This window comes from Corvus brachyrhynchos, unplaced genomic scaffold (genome assembly GCF_000691975.1).
Source record: "Corvus brachyrhynchos isolate BGI_N302 unplaced genomic scaffold, ASM69197v1 scaffold523, whole genome shotgun sequence".
Lineage (NCBI taxonomy): Eukaryota > Metazoa > Chordata > Aves > Passeriformes > Corvidae > Corvus > Corvus brachyrhynchos.
The window spans coordinates 1941545-1952687 of record NW_008237265.1 but is presented as its reverse complement, the minus strand read 5'-3'; the positions used below and the strand labels follow the sequence as shown (position 1 = coordinate 1952687).

Genomic DNA, 11143 nt, shown 5'->3' with positions numbered 1-11143 from the left:
TTGTTGTAGAAATAGGAAAGTGTTGCGTTGCTGTTAGCTGATAGTTGTTGTGGTCTTCGCTTCCAAACAACTTCTAATTTGTTGAATCATTCTACCTTCACTTTTTTGCAGTAATTGTTGCACTTATATCAAAGTGGTTTGGTCAAGCTTCATGTGGTCTTGTGAAACACTGGTCTCAGTTTCTGACTGACCGCTTTGGTCTAAAAAGGATTCTAAGACCTTGTCCATAAAAGAGTGTTTATCAGAATTGCTATTCCAATGTAATTATGTGACAATACAAAACAAATAAGTTAATGCTCTGGGTGTTTGGTCTTACAGTAATGGGGTGGGGTTTTTTTAATATAGCTTCGTTCATTTACTTGGTATAAGCTAAACACAATAAACATAATTTTAAACTCAGCAAAACTGTTTGGGCAGGCATTTGCAGAAATTTTGCTAACACTGTTCCAAGCACACCTTAAGTGATTGGTAGAACTGGGAGGATAGACAAGCTACTTTCATCCTAGTTCCCAGGAACAGAAAGGCAAATTATTCACTGACGTCAGCTGGATTGGGTTTTACATGGTTATTTACTGCAAGTACATGGGCATCCCATTTTCATTACACTCTTGTCATTTGAATCTAACATTGAAGTACATGGATGGAAAAAAACCATCATAACTAATTGTTTATAGTGCTCTGATTTTTCCGTATGCTAATATTAATTTTCTCTGAATTACTGGATTTGGATTGTAATGTAGCAATGAAAAATACACACTGACAAAGAAGTAAAGATGTGGAGACACACTGCCTCCAACATGTAAGAGTTAGATCTGATATCTGTGCTACCTTGTCTGTTTTCCTATGCTTCCTGTAAATATCTGCTATTTACAGCCTTGAACTGCCATGAAGTTTCTTATTGAATAAATTACACATTTCTTAGGAGAATCACTTGCATCTTTCTTCCCTTCCATTAGCAGGAACCTGTTGGAATTAGACAGAGACTGTGAAAATTACAGAAGTGCTTGTATCACATAATGTAATTGAATAATTTAATGACAACCCATCAAATAGTTTCATTATGGGTCAAATGATAGTGATCATTTGACCACATTTGATCACTTGGCTTTTGGTAAACCACCAAAAGCCAGGGAAGGGAAATGGGTAAGGAGAACTGTCAGCGTTCTTTAAAGTGTTCAGCTAAGTGAACAAGCAAACTGGAAAAGAGAATGTCTAATTTTTTATTACGTTAGCCTGAATGTAATATGTATGTACATTCATTTGGTTTATGCTTCTCTTTGCATCTCATGCAATGGTGCTTTTATAATTCAGTACAAGTAAACCAAAGGAATTAGCTGTTTGAATAAGTGGGGAAAAGGCATGAGGTAGACATGTCTGTTGGGAGAAAAGGGAAGGCTGGGAACAAGTGATGTGCATGCAAGGTTTCCTTCTGGAAGTCACTACTTTTCTCTCTCCTTTTTAATATTTGGGGGAGGGGGTCAAAATAACTTTTTATTTAAGAGTTTTAGTGGATGGATTGTATACAGCCTGTTTCTTCTGCAAAACATCTGGATTGCAAAAATCCTCACAAAAATCAATCTGACTCAGTCTATTTGTTGGTGGTGTCAAAGCAGCTGAGCAGATGGAGATTATGTAAACCCATGTAAATGACTCCGGGGTACTAAGCAGTAAGTTCCATACTTCCAGGTGGGTTGAGAGATGCTTCCCATGGGTAAGGTTTAATAGATGTAAATCAAAATAGATTAATAGAATGGCAGATCTAATATTACTCACATTTTGAATGGTTTAAGAGTAGAACTGATGTTGCAGTTCTGCTCAATAAATTCAGTACTAAATTATTTTGGGGTTTGTTTTTTGTTGTGTTGGTTTTTTCTTTTCCTTTTTGAAAGAGATGGAGAAAACTCCACCTGTTTATATCCCTTTGAAAGGGCCAAAAAGGAAAAAAAAAAAACCAACTAGTATGGGTATTTTTATTTTCCCTAGGCAAAATTTCACTATTCCAAAGAGAATAGTAAGAATCATGGCAAACCCTCTCTCTCTTCACTGGGTTAGGGAGTCTCGTGACTCTGTAGCTGCTGAAGGCAGCAGTAACCTGTGATTCCACATGCTCTCTGTTTCATCCAGAGCCTCATGGATCTCATCCCTGGTCGTGGCAGTACTACTGCCACATAAATTGTAACCCAGAACCTTCTGCCACAGTCTGTCATTGATTATTTTGTTTCCTGCGTAAAATTTCTGGTCAGATTATTCATTGGCTTTAGAATTTCCCATTCTAAAGTCAGTATGGATATGTAGCATTTTGCTTCAAATGTGGTCTTAAGGCAACTTTTGTACCTCTTGGTAGCCTTAGAAATCTGCAATCGGAGTCAGCAGTCTGGTTATTCAGTGCAGTCCCTGTACAACTTCAATTTGTGACTGTTTTTCCTTTTAGTAAAATACCAGCTCAGGAGCTGAGAGTGTTCCTTTTTCTGAGACTCCAGCTACTGTTCTACTCCTGCAAGGCTGTTTCTCTACCACGCAGGAGAGTACTAATTCTTTCCAAGGTGTTTTAATAGTGTAAAGAATGACTAAACAGAACATCCTGGGAATTTTGTGTTTAATTCGTTCCTTTCCCTGTGTCTATCTGCTTTTCTTTTTCTGAAAGACTTACAGATTGCCTTCCTTACAGGTCAGAGAAGGGTTCAATGTGAAAACTACTGTGTGTGCTTTCAGCACTGCACTCACCGTAAGAATTCGCAGTTGGAATTCAGTTTGCTGCTTGTGGCTGACATGCCAAAAGGACACGGTTCAAGTGCTTTCACATCCTTACTGTTGAGATTCTGGTAAGTTATGAAACTTTGGGAGTTTTTTATTGTTTTAGAACAAGCAGGTGTGACTCAGCAATGCTTCAGGATCCAAAGTGCTGAATACAAAGATACCTATTTTTATATACTCACCTGTTTTTTGGTACTCAACCATTACATCTGAACAGACACGGGCAGATCCTCTCCAGGGAGATGGGTAGAAGGCTCTTCTTTCCTGCTCCACTGACAGGAGTATCCATCAGGCTTTTCTTGAAGGTGATAGATGTCCTAATTTCTTGTCAACCACCCTTTCATATAACTTTTTTAATGCAGACAGGAGGACTTAGGTTTAGATTATTAGGTAACCTTGGGTTGTCTTAATTTTTGGAGGTGGCGCAGGTGACTTCACCAAAGTTCTGTTTTGCTTCAATAACCTGCCTTACCTTTGCTCCATCATCATGGTTGTGAAGAGAGATGGCATTTACCGTGTGCAAGGCACTTGTACATCCCCTGTAAGCCCTTCACCTTCTGAACATGAAAAACAAGCTCTGTTTTCACCTGAGAAAACTCGGGTGTTTTGTGCATCTCAGAACATTTACCTCAGGCAAGAACAGAGTGGCAGCCATGCCCAAGAAGTCATTTTCTCTTGAAATTAGGTGTACATGCACATATTGTCTTCTGAATTGCTTTGAGATTCCCTAAAAAATACTTTGCTTTTCCTTTTCCACTTCTTCTCTGAGATTTCACAGAGCCTGTAACCTCCATCAGACCTTGGCAGAGAAGACTGTGTATGATTTTCTGAGGTATCTGTTTGCATTCTGCTGGGTGGCTGACACTGAACTCCCTCACTGCTGGTTCTCCAACGTCAGCCTCCTCTCCTCTGCTGAGGAGTCAGGCATCAACATCCAAATGCATCTGGAAAACAATGCTTTTATTTATCCTAGTAAACTAAGTGGGGCCAAGATGTGGGTGACTCAGACACTGGATCTCCATCCCTTGTCTTTAAATTTTAAGTGTGTGCTCTAGCACAATTCGAGTCCATGCAATCTCTCTCCTAAACCATGCTTGAGAATATTTATCTCACCGAAGTTCAAGCTTGTGGGCTTTGAGACCATCTGTCCTGTGTGTAGGAACTTACTGGAGCTCTTCTCCTCACTGTTTTGCTGAGTTCAGATATGAAGGGCACCTTTGCTTTCCTCACCCAGCTGCCCCTGTTGGCACAGACCTGAGTCTACTTTTCAGTGAATTCTGAAGCCAGTGGAAGGTGATGTCGGGAAGGGCTGTTCCTCCCACCACTTGTAACTCATGCCAGTCTAAGAGCTGTCTAGCTGCTAATTGCAAAACTTAAATGTCAGAAAAAAAATCAATACTGTTTCAATATTTGCATATAGTCCTACTTGTCTTTTTAGTAACAAAAGAAAGGGTTTAGAAGTTTAGAAAATGCTGCATCTTTGCTACATGCCTGGCAGGTGTCCTGGTAGGGATGGTCCCATCAGCAAGCAGCAGTACCACCTCTCCCTAATGAGGACTCCACAGCAAATGTGTTACAGGGATCTGGCTGTTCCCTGACACTTTTAAAGTACTATGAAATGTATAGGGGAGAAAATGAGTGTTGCTCATTTTCGTCCTGCAGAACTGTTGCTTTACTAAATGTGGTCGGGTTTTTTGTTGTCTCTGTCATTGTCTGGCTAAGGACCAGGATTAGTCACAGAACCTAACTTTGCTTTTGTACTACGTTCATACAGGCTTCTTTTGGGCATGATTTTTGTCTGTAGGCATGCTTTTCATCTTGGGCCTTTGAGGAAGTTTGCAGGAGTGTTAATTAAATCTGTACTTCCAGGCCACCTATGTGCTGGTGGTGTTTGTCTCTTAAAATTAGAAATTTGCTCTTTGTAGAAGGCTTGTAAGTTTTCCTGTATGTTTTCCTTTGGTTTGCATTTAGTCTAGGTCACCTTATGGCAGTAAATCCTATTCTGTAGTTGTTGAAACCTTGGAAGAAATGGGTGGTTTTGGCAAGGCAGTACAGTTTTGCAGCAATAAAGCTTCAGTGTGTGTTTTCCAGGGCTACAACTGGACTTAAAAGGTAGTAATACAAATAGCAGCATAACAAATAATGACAGGTGCTTTACAGATGTCTCTATCATCCCCTTCCTCTTTCTTATATGCTACCCTGGAAATAATAAAAACAGTCCTGGAAAGAGTTGTCTGTAGGTTGGATTCAGGAAATCCCCTCCGTCTTTGGGTGACTATATGATGTGTATCCCCTATTGATGCTCTATACCCACAAATTATTTCCGTGCCATTCTGTGCCTTTAAAACTGAGCCCAAGAGGGGGGAGAGGAAAAAAGCTGAGCAAGCTTTTCAAAACAGTTGTTCAAGGACACAGATACACACTCCTCTGTGTCCTGCTGCAGCAGCAAGAGCAGAAGAAGCACCCTTCTTGCTTTTCAGCCAGCTTTTGGCTCCTTTTCTCCGGAGGGAGACGGAGAGTTGAACTTTGTTTTCCTGGGACTTCGGTTTCTCCCTTTTTCTCTTCTGGACTGGTTCAACATCAGAACACACCAGGAGAATTTTGCACCGAGGCCCTGGAGGTGGGCCCACATCGACCCAGCTCCGAGGAGGAGAGAGACCACACCTACAGAAGGACTCTGAAATCTTCCCAGGTTTCTCTCCACAGCAAGAGATTTTATTATTCAGCGTTACTATTCTTTTCATGTGTGTTTGTTAAAGAAATAGTTTTTTTATCTGTTTCACTTTTCTCCAAAGAAAGTTTTTTTTCCTGAACCTGGTGGGGGAGAGGTGGTTGTAACCTGCCTTCTCTCAGAGGATATTTTCCTCCAAATTTGTCAAAACCGACACACATTAAACATGTTGAAATTGTGTTAAATCTGATAAAGGATGCCAGAGGTTCAATAAAGTTCCACAGTGTAAGTGCAAATCAGACAAATCTCTTACAACGGCACACATCCCCCAGACAGATGTGTGAAATTCAGCGGCCTACAATGGTTTCAGACTCCTAATTCCAAATAGGATATATGCTGAATAAACCATTACTTGAACCAAATATGTAATATTTATCATACAATGAACCAAAACAGTATTCCAGCTAGTGTCTTTAAAGCTCTCTGGAAACTTGAGTAAGCTTAAAATTCAGGTGATCATGGCCCAGTTCTTAGTTGAGAAGAATGCCAGAACCTACGACCACTTGCTATTAATCAGGTAATTTAAGAAACAAACCCATACTGAAATTTTGAAAGCAAAGGCATTCATTTTTTAGGATTTGCATATATAGCATCTTTCTATTGTGAACCCCCTAGCACAGGATAGGCATATTGTGATTGGGCCAGTAATGAGTGGAGGAGTTCTACATCAGCATCTCTCAGCATGGTTTTCAGTATGTTGATGGGCATTTTCCCATATCTTTAAACATATCAGTGGTGCTGCATCACATAGGCACAGTGATGGGGCACCTTGCTGTGTGTGGAACTCCTTGATATTTCTGTAGTTTGAGACCATGTGGATAAAGCTCACAAAGCAAGGCTACTGCTACTGCAGTGATCAGCACCTCATATCTGGCTTTCTGCTCTTCCTGGCAGTCAGACATGAATGGTTTCTGTGACGTGAATTGTCCAATGCCAAAGCAAGTGTTACATGTCACTTTAGAAGTGAGCAGCATGAACTGTGAGTCTGGAGATCCCATACCAACACCACTTCTTACAGCACAAGTAGTGCTAAGAAAGAACGTAGATCCTCGTGCAGCTGGCATGGCTGTGTGAGTGTGTCTCACATGCACTGACTTCTGAAAATGAGCATTTGTTACTTTGGACCCCATCTAAAAGGTTTCCTTTGATCTTAGCTGGGCATTTGTTGGTGGTTTTCAATAGTCAGTGCAGATGTTTGGGTGAAATCTGTAATGAGGCGTCTTTGGTAAATAGTTCTTCAGATAAGGTAAAACTGCCTGTTCTTATTTTCCAAACCAATCAAACCAGGCACAGACTCCATGAAATCTTCTTGAGCTCTGCATTATATCCATGAGAATGTATAGAAGCTGAATGCCTCTGTGATTGCTTTCACACAGAGGCTGTATGGACCATTATTTCTGTATATAGGTACAAGATTAGTAAAGGTTTAAACTCCTGACTAACACAGTAATGCCTGCAGTGCCAATTCAGAGAGAGTGCTGCAGAAGTGGAGAAACAGTGATACCCTGGGGTTGTAGAAAGATGAGCTCACTCAGGGATGTGTTGAATGCTAATATTATGTGAATGCTGATGACCACACCTTCCCAGGGGCAGAATCACTCACTCAGCTAAAGGGAAAAGTTTCTGAATACAGCCTCTAAAGCTGCAAGAATAATTTGTCCAGGGACAAGTTCATTCTTGTTTGGCAGATTTTTTCAGCGCTCAGGTTGAAGAGCAAGGGAACCTAGGAGAATCAGCATTTAGAAAAACAAAAGAATAAAAGTACATACAAATTATAAATCTTAATGGTCTTCTAGAGATGCAAGTAGCAATGGGTTTGTTAGAGCTGAAAGTAGGAATGCCAATAAGAAGATACCTTACAAATGCACACAGAACAGGAACATTGGTAGGAAAAAAAGAGACATAGTTTTGTTTTCCATTTTACATGGATATTATAATAAAAGACAAGCAGGAAATTCAAGGTAGTAGTTTTAAGAATTAAGACTTTGATTAAAGATGGTCTTTACCCTATGGTGAATTTGTTCAGTGGCTTGAACCCAACACTAAATGTACTTCAGGCTAGAAGTGTGAACAGGAAGGACTGACATCTGGGTTGTGGGAGGGAAAGGAAAGAAACCCTTTTGCTGCCATGTGCAAAGGGATTGTGGTGCAGGAGCTGAGACACAGTACCATGATTTCCTAAAGAGCACCTTGACCAAATGCCAGTCTGCATTTTAGCTGGTAAAGCATAAATTTAAACCTGGAAATACATGGAAAAGCCTAGAAAAGAAACCAGATTACTGAGATCCATTATATTCAGGGAGAAGGAAGAAGGTATCAAATACGGGACCGAAATGGCAGTTTGGTGGCACCACTATAAGAGAGGAACACTGATGCTGCTGAACTCAGCACAGAGTTTTCTTTGCCGTGGAGAGTTACATGAACATTCAGGTGATGTGCTGTATCCATACTAGGGAACTGAAGGAAGACTGCAGGGAAAGCATGCAAAGGTACAGCTGTGAACCAGTAATACAAAGATTAACTGAAATTGGGCAGTAGATGTGGATGCCAAGGTGTAAAAGAAGGCAGACTGAAGCTAAGGATGTTGTTCAATGACACCATTACCAGAAGAGAGACTTTGATGCAGAAATACAGGCAGAACAATCTTTTTTGACATTCAAATAAAAAATCTCACAGATACTAAATTAGAAATTTTTAAATTTTAGGAACAAGTTTTTTATTGGCTTTACTCTATTTGAAATTAGCCTGCAATTGCAGTTACAGAAACCAGTGTAAAATATTTTTCATGTAAGTACTAGTTCATCAAATTTCCCTCACCTTTCAGGTGAAGTGAAGAGACTCTCTTTGCCTCTTTGACTCCAATTAGTTTAGTTTTTAAATTCATTTCAGTAAACAGTAAGGTTTTCCCCCAAATTAATACATTGCTTCTTTTTACCTGTCCTTTAATATTTATTTAAAGACCTATAGGCAGTACTTTTCATGCATTAAAATATAATTTATTGACTAGCGTGAAGAAAAAGTACAACTTGTCCCATGAAATGTGTTATTTGCCAGTTGCTGTCTCATTAAATACTCTGGCTTCTTTCATGGTAGCTCTTTGCTGCTGAACTTTTGAAAGATAACATGAAACATAACAGGAAGCAAGAGTTTGCCATTTTTTCTTTTTTTCTCCCCTCAGAAGTGGAGTCTGTACTTCTCTTGCTCTAGTAAAACAGTGTTTGTATGGGGTTATTTATAATTTAACCAACACAAAAGTCTATCCAGCTCCTCATCCACGTGGCCTACATGACTGAAATAATTACTCAGTTAAATACCATATTTAAAGATACGAGAAAAATGAGTTGTGATTTCACAATACTTCATCAAGAGGGCTATGTTTTTAAAAACAAAACGTCTTTCATTTATTCCATGGTTATTTTACTCTGTTCAGTGCAGGAAATGAAAAGGTAATCTTACAGTTTATGTTTGTCAAAGAGTTCTGGGGCTCATCCTATGCATTCTGCAATCCCCAAATTGTTTCCTATTTCCTTTTCTGCAGTAAGTCTTTGAGTGAATATTCTTTGTGGAATTGATTTAAGTTATTCACAGAGATGTGAGGAAAACATCATACTAAAGGTGTGATAGTAAAGAGTGAAAGAAAAACTTGTTCAGCTCTAATCTCACATTTGTGTAGGTATATATGATTCTGTAATACTAAGAGAAAATTAGAATGCATTTCTGAGACAGAAAATTGCTTCCAATTTGGGATAGCATTCAAAATACATACTGGTGGAGTTCCTTATATGTATTGTGCCTGACAACAGCTGGCAAACGAACATCTATGTGTAGGTACCTGTTTGTGCAGCATATATGGGGTGTGGGAAACGGGCAAGGAAATTGTAAGTTAAGCTGAGAGCTATGAGATTTTGAACTTTCCTGTGCTTTCAAAGACTGTAATTGTAAATGTGTATATTAGAGAATTCTTCAGTTTGATTCAGGCTGATGATACATGTTGCTACCTGATACACGTTCACACTAAGAGCAGGCTTAAATTTGGATCAGTGAGAAAGCAGTTGACCTCTCTATACTTACACGCTTTTTCTCCCAAACTGAACATTTTACAGTTCCAGTTTTCAAAAATACCCAATCAATTCTTTGTGGTAGCCATTGCCAGGTGAGAGGCACTAAGTGAAGCCAGTATTTGAGCTGTCTCAGAAGGGGAGAGGGTTTTTTCATAACTGGTTTATACCCATTGGAACCTCATAGCTAGAAGTTCTCAGGCAGTTTTGGATGAAATTACAGTATTACATGTTGGCTCCCCATGAGCAAAAATGACTGTCACTAGACCTGCACTCAACATTTGCTGTAATAACTGTTTTTAAGTATATGTCAGCAGTTACCAGGATTTTCAAATCAATTTACCTTGTGTTTGTAAACTGTTTAATCCTGTATGTCATTTTAATCTGTCCACATCTTTTGTACTAAAGCATCTATTAGCACTTGAGGGGAAAGTATGACAGTCATTGTTATGTTAGAAATAACCATCTGAGTTAACTTCAGCAGTTGTGGTTGGAAGAGTAGAGACAAGCTGTGAGGTGTTGGATTTTTAAGCAGCACTGGTAATTAATAAAGAAACAAAGCAAATTCCTGCTTGTGAAAAACATCTGTGATTGTGAGAACAGTGTCCACACTGAGTTGAAGTGAACATGGCCTGGATGGTTCTCTTTTTAGTGGGGATGACTAAGGAGGACAGACCTTCTAACGGAGAGTCACTGGGAAGCTTACTTTAAGTGCTAAGCATCTTATGTTTAGAAGTGGTGTCTTAGGGCTATACAGAGATTATGATTTGTCCACCTCATAAACCTCTTCTGTGAGGCTAAAGCCATGTCTCAATACAAAATCACTGCCAAGCTGAAACCATAATCCTTTCAGTTGCTTCATACTGTTCTCTGGAAAGATATGGCCTTGCCAGGACAAGCGGGGGCTGCTGCAATGTCCTAGGAGTAAAGCAGTGTCTTGGCTTTTCCTGTGTGTGAAAGAGGTTTTGTATAGCAATGGGTGAAACCTGAAAACTCATTTCAGTGTGTTTTCCACTCAGTGGCCCTGCTGTGAGTGTGGTCAGAAGCATTTACAGTCCCTGAAATGGAGCTGATGGCACCTCACAGCAATGGGGCATCACTTCAGTTGTCGGTAGAGCAGCTCTGTTTTAGTGAAGAATTCTGCTGAGTGCCAGTAAGTAGGAACAAAGATCTGCACATCAGCAGGAGAAATTGTGATCCTGAGAGAGGGACAACGCATTTCTTAACTTTGCACTGTGTAACTGTAGTTACTGAGTGGGTATGGGTTTGATGCCACCTGTAGCATTGCTTCCAGTCTTCCTGCTGGTTCTCCTGCACAGTGCTCTGCTGCATGGCTGCTCTTCTACTGCTGCTGGAGTGAAGTTTGGACTGTGCCTTTCACCTGCCTGTTTTGCCCATGAGCATCTTCTGACCTGATTACTTTTGGCTTTAGAAAGGAGTAAAAATGCCAGTTACTCATGACCAGTTCTGCAAATAGGAGGCATGCCTAAAATTAGAGGAGTTTAAGAGATGTTTGACTTCAGAACTGTTGTCTGCCATAAGCCCTTGGCTGTAGCACTAACCTTTGGACATGGAGAGCGCTATGTGATGCACACCAAAC

The 11143-nt window shown here is 40.0% G+C and overlaps 1 long non-coding RNA gene across 1 annotated transcript in view; it reads left to right on the top strand.

Moving 5' to 3' along the window:
* Window positions 1-2605: 2605 nt before the first annotated feature.
* The window catches only part of LOC108445775, a 42057-nt gene continuing 33519 nt past the window's right edge, over window positions 2606-11143 (top strand). Inside the window, exon 1 of the long non-coding RNA XR_001860750.1 lies at window positions 2606-2822. This is a non-coding gene — a long non-coding RNA (uncharacterized LOC108445775). The remainder of the gene's footprint in view (window positions 2823-11143) is intronic.